General features: G+C 37.5%; 1 pseudogene; it reads right to left on the bottom strand.

Moving 5' to 3' along the window:
* Positions 1 to 2,071: 2,071 nt before the first annotated feature.
* LOC107568341 (rac GTPase-activating protein 1-like) overlaps positions 2,072 to 11,450 on the bottom strand; it is a 31,567-nt pseudogene continuing 22,188 nt past the window's right edge.

The raw sequence follows: 11,450 nt of genomic DNA, 5'->3' as shown, positions 1-11,450 counted from the left end.
CGATTCGATTTCGATTCGCAGGCTCTTGATTCGATTTGTTTCTCTTTTTTTTTTTTTTCATTCAGTGAATATAGTTTTAATACAAATGCTATTGATATTTCTAAAAAATGAACAGTAAACATCAGTTTACAAATGGTATATTAATAAAAAGAAATTAAGAACCACATGCCTGTATTTTAAACCTATTCTTTTTTTTTGTATAGGGTCATTTTTTAAACAATAATAGGGCCCTATAAAATGTTCTTAATTTTTCTGGTAATCAGATGAAGGCATACAACATTAATTTAATTTATCCTAATCAAATGAAAATTAAACCCTTTTATTTTTTGGCAAACAAATTGCTGCACAACATAGGTTTACTGTTAAAATGAAAAAGAAACCAGATGTGATTATTCCTTTAAAAATAAAGATTTATTAATATTTATTAGTAGTATTAGCATTGAGTCTTAAGACTGCTAAATAGTAATATATTCTGACAGTTTCTTAACGTAAAACTAAACTTTATTTTGACGGGTTGCCGTGAAGAACTTGCAGCTGCTGTGTATGTGATATGACGGTAGTTTCCTCAAATGAAACGGTAAAATGCTAATGAAGTGACTCTCAGAGCAGCTGCAGATGACATTCGTGTGCATATCATCATCATATGATAAATCAGAATCACGGACCGGAACTATCTGTTTTATAATTATGGATTCACCATTGTACAGTGTTATCACGTAAAAACTGGATAAAACAAATGCAAAAATAGAGACGGCAGAAGCTGAAAACACCGCGAGCGTCATCCGCGCTTTAGTATGTGTGTAGTAAACAAAACAGTGCTCCGCCCATCCGCCATTCATTCATTGCAGAAATCATGAGATGGTCCTCACTGCAGAACACAAGATCCAGATCCAACTCCTCCCACCCTACATATACCTAAACCTACCCATCTCCACCCCCTGTTCCCAAAACCCACCCATCTCCACCCCTAAACCTACTAATCTCCACCCCCTAGATGTGGATCCAACCACGCCCCCTGGATCTTGTGTTCTGCAGTGAGGGGCTACTGGAAATCATGGCGCCTTATGCGTGATATCAAATGCTTCCACCGATTTATAGTATTACTATAGCATTTCACCTGAGCATTGCGAATCACGCGTATGGCCATGATAAGCGCTGAATGAATGACAGGCTTTCTGTTGTAACATCGCGCAAGGTAAATAAGGGTGACATCTAGTGGAGAAGACTAATGATAAGATTCACGTTAATCAGATCTTGTTTTAAATGTGCTGAAATACATACCAGAAAAGATCGATTCGCGACTTTTGAGAATCGATATCGATTCGACGTCATTAAAAAAAACGATTAATCGAAAAATCTTTTTTTTTTGCCCAGCCCTAGTAATTATATTAATAAAAACATTATTCTTCCGCTAAATAGTGTAGTTCCTCAGAAACGGTTGTGGTTCTAACAAAGGGGTTGCCGAGCAACACAAATGTAAACAAAGGTATATGTTTGTAGAGTCATTTTGCAACAGCTTTGACCTTGGCTCAACCAATCAGAATCAAGGACCGGAACTATCTGTTTTATAATTATGGATTCACCATTGTACAGTGTTATCACGTAAAAACTGGATAAAACAAATGCAAAAATAGTTCTGTTATAGAATTTCTTCTCTGTCAAACTATCTTTGAAATGACTTGAAATTAATTTGATTTACAGCTTGCTGGCTCCCTCTTTGTCAGTGAAATGTCAAAGATATTCAAAGAAAGGTGCAAAAAAGAAATGTGGTTTATTTGTGCAGTCTGTTACCATTTCGTTCCAGCATTTAACATGTCGTGTAAAACAAAAAAAATGGTAAGACAAATGATAAAATCTTGTAATTGGATACCAGTCGTGTTGGTAATTGTTTTGAATAATTGATGTTTCTGTGACTGTTCCCTGTATGAATGCCGAGCGCAGTGCAAGATTCAGACGTCTGCAATAAATTATTTAAGTCACAAAAGGTAAAGTAATTTACTGCTGCCCTGGTAGAAAATCACAGTGTCTGTATTTATGGTTAAAGAGCTATAAGACAATGAGGGCTAATAGCTTACGGGTTATTGAAAGTGCCACCAAAGTGCTCGATTCTACCTTTTATTGAGCCACTGGATGTAGTTTTATTGTATTTGCTCAACTCAGGAGAGGTCAGAGGTTTGAATATCTTATCTGTTCCTACACATTCAGAAACAGAGATACTGAATCAAAGCAAAATATACAGTCTACAAATTGAAAAATACAATTACATTTAAGATTTTAAAGTCATTGTAGATCATAAAAACTGTTTAAATGGCACTAAAATATGCAATAAGTGAGCAGTGGAACTCTAACTGGCCAGTATATGTTAAGGGCCTGTTCACACCACCAAGGACGACAACTATAACAATAACAATTTAGTTAAAAAAAATGCTTTAAATGTAAAAGAATAGCAGAGTCCACACCACAACTATAACGATAACGGGATAAAGGAACAGTATTGTTGCAATCAATTTCACAATCAGAATCCATCCTGCTTTAAGAGCTTGAGCATTTAAAGCGGCAGACGACAGAACTGCAGTGCATGCTTATAATTAACAGAACGTTATTGAGTTTTGGTGTGGATGCTGATATAGTTGTTGTTATAATTATCATTCTTGGTGTGAATGAGCCTCAACACATGGTGGATACCATGTACCTCTGCTTGTGCTTGGACAGACAGTGGCGACGTTGGTATCCACAACAGGAGGCACGAGCGGATCCTCCTTCTCAGCTAGACCTTCCCAGAAATCTGAGGGGAAGGACAAAAACTGAGCTACTATCTGTTGCTAAGAAATTAGAAGAGGTTTATTTCTTGAAACGTAAAGCTAAATACACAAGGAATGCATCACAATGAGATTTTCTTGCAACTTACTTTGGGTTGGGTGTTTGTGTCTCTCATAATGGTCATAGGAGAAGGTTCTAGCATCCCATGACCAGTGACAGTGGGCTCAAACACTCTGGATAAGTTATTCTGATCCATCTGACACATCGAACTCTGCGTTACTCTTAAGAAACAACATGAATGCGGTTGCAAAACGAGTAAGTATGTTTGAAAAAACAGGTATAGAAAGGCAGAGCTGCAGAAATGTCTAAATTAGAGCAATTTACCTCTGCAAATGCAGCATCAGGAAGGCCAGGGTGTCTTTGTTCGGCTGCAGCAACTCTTTGATAGTCTTTATTAATGTTTCTATGCTCTTGTCTTCATAAGCCATCTCTGTGAGTGAAAAAATGACTACTTTGTCAAAGCCAGCCGCAGTATCAGATTCAATTACACTCCATTGCCAGAGCAATGTATCAGGCGAATGAATCACTTTATCAACTTTTCTGACATTAAGAATATCAGCTTTCGTGGAGCAGGTACAAAAACACCTGTAGCAGCGATGCATTATGAAGGACTTTCTCTCATTTACATGCTACAGCCATTCTTGGCCAAGGAAATTAGACAATATGGCTCTCCCCATGACATCCAATCCAATTCATAATTTAAAAGGGAGGTACTTTACCCTGGAGTCATCCTGAATATATGAGGGCTAGAAAAAATAAAAATAAAATAAAACTCCATAATAATAGCAGAAGCACCCTGACTGCTCCTAAATCTGCCACTTACCCTCCATTCAGCAGCGGCGACTGAAATTAAAATGCTGAAAAAGACAAGCGCTGGTTTGGGAGATAATGTTCGACACTGATTGTTTCCGAATCATCAGGGACTTGTCAACTATATCACAAGTAATGGGAAATAACCATCAGCCCTAAATGAATGAGGGTAGCATACGTCCTCATGCCTCCGGCATACACAAGTGCCAGATGCTTGTTATAGAATCCACCCTCTGCAAAATTGCCACCATTTTGGATAATCTAGTCTGTCTCCTCAAAGAATACCAAATTTTGGAAGTCAAATTGGGAATATTAATGTCAGGACAAGATGGGTCTTTTGATTGACTTGATATGATTGGGGGGGGGGGCAGTTTTAGGGAGTAAGGACAAGACATTCAGAACAGACAGCGTTCAAAAAACCAACTCACTGACTGTCCCATTGTCACCTAGTGCTGTAGTCAAAACCAGCTCATCTGAGTTTGAGTCCAGGCTGAGACTTCAGTAGGTTGAGTCAGTCAAGATCGAAACCAGAAGACAGTCAAGTCTATTTCTATTTCTACAAATCAGCATATTAGAATGATTTCTGAAAGCTCATGTGACACTGAAGATTGGAGTAATAGTACTGAAAATTCAGCTTTGCATCACAGGAATAAAATACAATTTAAAATATATTAAAATAGAAAATGGGTTTATTTTATATTGTGACAATATTTCACAATATTAATGTTTTTACTGTATTTTGATCAAATAAATGCAACCAAGTAGAGCATAAGAGATTTCTTTAGATTAAAAAAAAAAGTTGAACAGTAGTGTATTTAAAGGGGTCATATGATGCGATTAAAATTTTTCCTTTCTCTTTGGAGTGTTACAAGCTCTTGGTGCATAAAGAAGATCTGTAAAGTTGCAAAGACTAAAGTCTCAAATCCAAAGACATATTCTTTATAAAAGTTAAGAGTCAACCACGCCCTCCTAAAACGGCTCATTATAGCGCCGCCCAAATGTTCACGCAAAGAAAGAAGGCGTAACTTTTATTCTCACTGTAGTATTGTTGTTGCCGCTGCCATGTCGTGAAGGCGCTGTGTGTTTCGTTGTGATAGCGACACTAGTTTGGTTGGCCTTCCAAAAGAGGACGATATCCGCTTCGTCATGCCTGGAGCTGATCCGTGCTGGTCGCTGAGGAAATCAACTCAACTTTGCGCTGTCGATGGCCGGATCGGCTTTCATCGTAGACGAAGTGGAGTCAAGCCCGGGGTCATCACATGTAGTTGCCGCAAGCCCGCCAGCTGCTCCTTCGTCGAATCCGCCGGCCGCGCCATTCTCAAGGCCGTCCGCCTCTGCTCACTCAAGCCGGCATCCGCATACTCTAGGCCACGGCTCACTCTAGGACTCCGGCCTCCGCTCACTCAAGGCCGAGGTGTGTGACGCTGTTTCGTTGTGAAAGCGAAACTACTTTGTTTGGTCTTCCAAAAGAGGACACGACTAGAAATCAGTGGTTAAGCTGTATTTACAACACTGTTCCAGAACAGTTTAACCCAAATATTCAGATGTGTCCAGCACATTTTATGGAGGACTGTTTCCTGGTCCTGGGAGATTAGATTGCAATGCCGGCTGTTCTGACTCACAGACTGTAAGTACGTTTTTTATATTTAAAGAATTTGCCACTGACGATTCAAACACGAGAGCAGCACTTGTTGTTTGTCATTTCTCTGATCACAAATGCAGACATGGTTTTATGTTTACGCGGCACGATGCAACGCAACACGTAAAAAGACAGTATAAGTCATTATAATCCATAATTATGTCCCCACTGGATGCAACGAATGCCTCGTTTATAATGGGTTTTAATGTTTTTGTCTCTTCGCTCCGGATGGACAGGGCATCACTGTATGGTAAGGGGCATAACATTTCCGTCACATGCTTGAGGTATTCGGCCAATCACAACGCACTGGATGGCTGGCCAATCAGAGCACACCTCGCTTTTCAGACCGATGAGCTTAGTAAAAATCGACGGGTTTCCATAAATGTTCTGTGAAGCTTAAATGTTATGAGAGGCTCCTTGAGTTTCCTCAGGAAGTCTTTGAGGAGTCCACAGACTGCATGAACCTCTTCTACTTTGTTGAGCATCAGTGGGCCTTTCCCGGACACGTATTTCTCCCTCAGTTCCTTCACCAGCTGCTCTCCTCCAGGCACTCTGTAAATACCCTTCTACATAACCCAGTCAGCCATAAAACATAAATGAGATACAGAGAAATGTCATACATCAACTCTATACGCTGTAACTGGATGTTGTAATGTACTGCAATATGATAAAAAAAAGTTGTTTCTTAAATCCAAATTAAGCTTAATTATACAGCTCTGAGTTTCAAGCACTGTAATTATACTTTCAGCTTGAGAAACTATCCTGGTGTTGGTGTATTATTGAGTAAAAATACCTCTTCAAATCCTCTTCTCTCAATTTCATGAACACGCTGAACAATCAGAGAGGGAATCCTTGGATGTGTGGAGGGGGCAAAGCTCTCTAAAGTCTCCTATAAGAGGGAAACAAACAGAACTTGAACATGGCATCTTTACATAAGGATGTGCATGTGCACTGTGCACTATGAAGGGTGAATACCTCAATGAGCTGGCTGAACCATGAGCATTAGGACTGCATCTCTCCAGACATAGTTGTTTACACTCAGGATGGCTCACCACTCGACAGTCTCTGCATTTTATGGCCAACTTCCCAAAGCGAATCATCTTCACACATGGCATGCATGTCTCTGGACGAATCACCTAGAAAATATAAACCACTGTCCCAGCAGTCATACAGACCCCATATAGACCTGTCTACAACTAGTATTTAAATATTTAAATTTTTTTAATTGTTTATCTTATATATATATATACATACAATTTTAAATATTTTTTCACACAGTTTTCCACCCTTTGACCCTTAGAATTAAAGCCTGTATTACACTATGACATTTTCAGAAAATTGCACAATGACATGTGATGCATGGTCAGACCAGAGGTATTTGACCACTTATTAAAATTTGTAAAGCGGAAAAGCATGTTTGCCAGACTTTCCTTATATTGCACTTTATTAATTCATTTTTTCACTTCATTATATACCAGAATAACAGAATAATGCACACTGAATAGGCTGGGGAGGTTCTGAAACAGTTATGTATTACATTATACAGTACTTGGAACTATATTTTATAAATTATTTTACATAAATCTTTATATTACATGGATCCTTGGTATAAAATTACAGAAAACTGGTTATCAGTGCTGTATGAGTGCTTCTAATATAATGTAATCAATCAATCTTTTCTTTTCTTTTGTAAAGTCAAAAATGCTATCATGCTTTTTTTCTTTTCCTTTTGGAGAAAATGGGTATGCACAAAATATGTTTATTGTGGTTTTCATGCACCACTATCAAGTTTATGATGACTTCAGCTTCTGAGAACCCTGGAAATTTGAAAAATGTCTATTATATTATATCATATTATGTTATATAAATTATATAATATATTTATACAATCAAATAAATATTTGCTTCATGACTCATGAAACTGATGTTAAAACCAGATGTGAAAGCCTCACAATATGTTAAGAAGTACTACTGAATGGCCTCCTACTGTTTTTTGCTGGAATACATGCTGCAAAGTCTTCTCCACAGTGGGTGTGGGGTCCTGAGGAGCGACTGGCTCCGGGGAGCTCACCTCCATTTCAACGACTGTTTCAGCCTCTGTGACTTCACTGTGTGCCCACACTGATGTTAGTTCTGCATGGAGGACTCTGGTTAGTTTGGGAAGGTTAGAATGTGACATTGAAAATGGCGCCTTTGAGTCTTATTTACTATCAACAGACGGAAAATGTTCATTTCTGAGAGCCCTGGACTGATATTCTGGAGTCTCCTGGGTGATGTCTATTACCATGTGAATCTGACCTCTAGTCTCTGGGGTAGTGACAGACGCCTTCACAACCGTCGTCTCGATTTCCTAAGCACATACACAGACAAGCACACACTAAAAATCCATTTGAAACCAATCATTCTTTCTGCAGAATTGGAAGACCCTTAGAGTAGCATAACAATTGGTTATCTAGCTCGTGTCCACGTTCCTGCAACAAAGAAAAATGTAGTTTCTCAAAGTGTCAAATTGCTTTGCTTCTCTCTTAGTGATCAGTGCCAGCTGAGTGGGAGTGATATGAGTCCCATGAAGGGAGACAGACAGGACATGGTCCACTGCTGTTCTTATCCGAGCAGTGTGGTGGTGGGTGTGGGCAATATGATGGCAAGCAGTCGGATGTGGGACTGATGAACGAATGAACTGATGAGAAACGACATCAGATTAACCTAAAGGGGGAATTTGATCCACTACTAATAGAAAGAAAGAAACAAATTAAGGAGTCTGTACATTTCACAAGATATACCTCACGTTTTCTAACGTTTCTGTGCTACAATCCTCACTAATATCTTAGCTAGGAGAAGCTGTTTCATTAAATGGTAAGTGACCATTTATGATTACTGAAGATTTTTAACACATAACTGACTGTGAAATTAACACATGCCTTAACTCAAAAGTGACAAATGATGCATGGCAAAATCAAATATTCATGATTCAGATAATTTCTGCTTAAATGTTTCACTTTTGGTGGATTTGTTTTAAGACAATTTGACAATTTGTTTTAAGACAATTGACAACCAACCTTAGTGGTCTAGCCCCCAGGAGATCTCCAGAACGCCTGCTTACTCTTCCTCGTTTTTGAATCAGAGGACCAACACTTGGGCCCATTGATGAACGCTAAAAACAAACACTGATGAAGTGAGATACATTAAGGGCAAGCACAAAACTACAATATATACTAGCACTTCACAACAGACATAATGTTGTGTCATTTATAACTTGAGAAATCTAAAAAAGAAATGGGAATATTAAGTGTGCTACACAAATGAATCTAATAATTCATAAAATATTATATATGTATGAATTATATTATAATTCATAACTTTATCTTAAATATTTAATTCATTCATTATTTTTGCTACTTTAGACTAGATTTGAAATCCCAGCCTTTCCATTTATTCCATATACTAGAATCTAGAAACTGGTAGCACTTAAGGCCCGTTCACACCAAACACGATAACTATAAAGATAACGATAAAGATATAATTCTAAAAATCGTTCTCAATATTATAGAATAGCAGAGTTCACACCACAACTATAACGATAACGATACAGAGGAACGATATCGTTGTGATCACTTTAAAAACGATTTTTTTCCCAGCTGATGAACGATAAAACACTGACAGCCAATCAGAATCCATCCGAGCTCAAGAATTTAAAGCAGCAGAAGAGTGTGCGCTCAGAATAAACAGACGATATCGTTCGTTGGTGTGGACGCTAATATTGTTATCTTTATAGTTATCGTTCTTGGTGTGAACGGGGCTTTACTCTTCTCTCACGAGCTCTTGACTTGAGAGGCTTAACAAATGCTGTGTTGTCCAAGTCCTAGAATTCATAACATGAAATAATTTTCAGAAACAACTGTTTCGATCTTTTCAGTGATTTTTATGCATATGCACATTGCTTGTGTTTGACAATAATCCTAAATCATGAATAAAAATGATGCTAAATGTGATATTCCACCAAATCATCACCCGTTCTGTCATAACTAATGTCAGAGTGTGACAGGAAGGAAGCCTCATCAATCCCTGATAACCTGATAAAAAGACACAAGATCGAAAATAGCATTGCGAATGGGGGAAAAACTCCAGTGAACTGAGAAAAAAACGAAGAGCTTGCTGAACGTTAAGGTACAGTTTTCCTCAATGTTGTGGGACACTGGCTCCTTTGTGACTGAAGCTGGTCAGCATTGACCTCTGCTCATCATTGAGACAAGCACTTGACTTGCTGTCATGCACTAGAATGTCACATATCAACTGCATCTGCCACTCCTGTCAAATGAATTAATGAGCGATAAAGATACTATAAGTATCCTTAATAAACTCTCACAACAATGGTCAATAAATCACAGAGAACTTATATTTTATGGACTCTCTGTGCACATTAAAACATGAGTTATGACCGCCCACATTCACATGGCCCTGTACTCTATGACGCCCTTCACTAAGTCTATGTTAGTCATGTTATGTCGCACTGACCAAATGGCTTCAACTGGCTTCAACTTTAACATTTACATTCAAGTCTCAAAGGTGCAGTAGCTAAACAGCCCATTCAATTCAAGAGGGTGAAAAAATCAGTAAAAATAAATAAACGGAAAGAAATAATACACCACCACTATGTAAAAAAAAAAAAAAAACATTGCATAACAAAAACCGAATGAATGAATAATTAATAATAATAAGTGGTACAAACACAAATCTAGCTTCTTCAGATTATTGCACAAGTGATAAGAACTGGTTTAATTTCTTAACTAACCAGGCACTGGTAGTTCGCCTCAGCTTTATAGTTTCTTGATCTCCACGTCCAGCTGGTTTCGAGCATGTTTGAGTTTGACCTCCAGAGCAGCTCGAGCCACATCAAACTTTACCAGGAGCTCCTTCTGTTTTTTCTGCTCCAGCTCTGCATGAAGCCATTTCTTCTGGGCAGCTTCAAAGTTCCTCGCCACCTCAATGAACTCTTGTAGACAAAAGCCAACCGGTGAGATTTCAGTTTGGCAAAATATTTATGCAGATCAAGGAACGACTATCAAGACAAAACATGCCTTCTAAAAGCAGTATTTTTTAAAAATAATTCTAGCACAAAGATATGAAGCTTTTACAGGAAGTTTAACAATAACAAGTGGGTGATTTGTGATAATCATATACTTTTAACAAATAGACACTTTCTCTTTTTTCCTCAGAAGTAAAAATCTAAAAAACAAATTTACTCCTGGCTTTCAAAAGCTCTGCTGAAACAATACACACTACACTTTTCAAATGCCTAAATTATCCCTCATGTTACACTGAAATTGACATGTTACACCTTCTTTTCGACATCCATATGAAAATAACAGTCATTTCAAATGATTTTATTTTACCTTCAGTGATTTTGGACATCCACCCATCCAGACATATTATTTCAGTTTAAAGCATCTGTATTATTGTAGAGCGGGCATACCGTTTTCTGAGGGGTGATTGCTATCCAGAATAGTAATGTTGTTTAGGGTTTGAGTCAAGATGGAGATTAATTTCACCTCAGCAAAAGTACATTGTAAAAAAAAAAACTTTTACAGTGTGTATGTCAACTACACACTACCATTCTTTACATTTTATTCAGCATTGACATATTAGATTGACAAAAAGTGACAGACATTTATAATGTTACTAAATATTTATTTTTCAAATAAATGCTGTTGTTTTGAACTTTCTATTCAGTGTTGGGTAGTAACTAGTAACTTAGTTACTGTAATAATATTACTTTTTGCAGTAACTAGTAGTGTAACTTATAAGATTTCAGTAATAATATTACAGTGACCATCCATAAAACAGCTTAGTTTCTTTTGATACCTCAACCCCGCTGATTTAAAATCCAACAATCAAATAATTCCTAGATTTTCATGAAAAAAGGTCAGAGATATATTACATTTACATTTACATTTACATTTAAAAAAATAAAATAAAATAAGCAGGGCCAATTATATCTTACCGAGCTTCTTCTATAGCAAGCCTTTCAGTCATTCTTGAGAAGTGGGACAAAACAGTGCAAAATTGAAAAAATAAAACCTTGTACTCAGACAAATTAAACTACATTTATGTATCTTATATGTACTAAGCTACTGAGCTATGCTTTGATGCAACCTCCCAACTTTTCTCTTTTTTAACAAAA

Source organism: Sinocyclocheilus grahami, unplaced genomic scaffold (assembly GCF_001515645.1).
Source record: "Sinocyclocheilus grahami isolate Dianchi unplaced genomic scaffold, SAMN03320097.WGS_v1.1 scaffold1236.1, whole genome shotgun sequence".
NCBI classification, from domain to species: domain Eukaryota; kingdom Metazoa; phylum Chordata; class Actinopteri; order Cypriniformes; family Cyprinidae; genus Sinocyclocheilus; species Sinocyclocheilus grahami.
The sequence above is the reverse complement of the archived record's forward strand: the minus strand, read 5'-3'. Positions and strand labels throughout refer to the sequence as shown.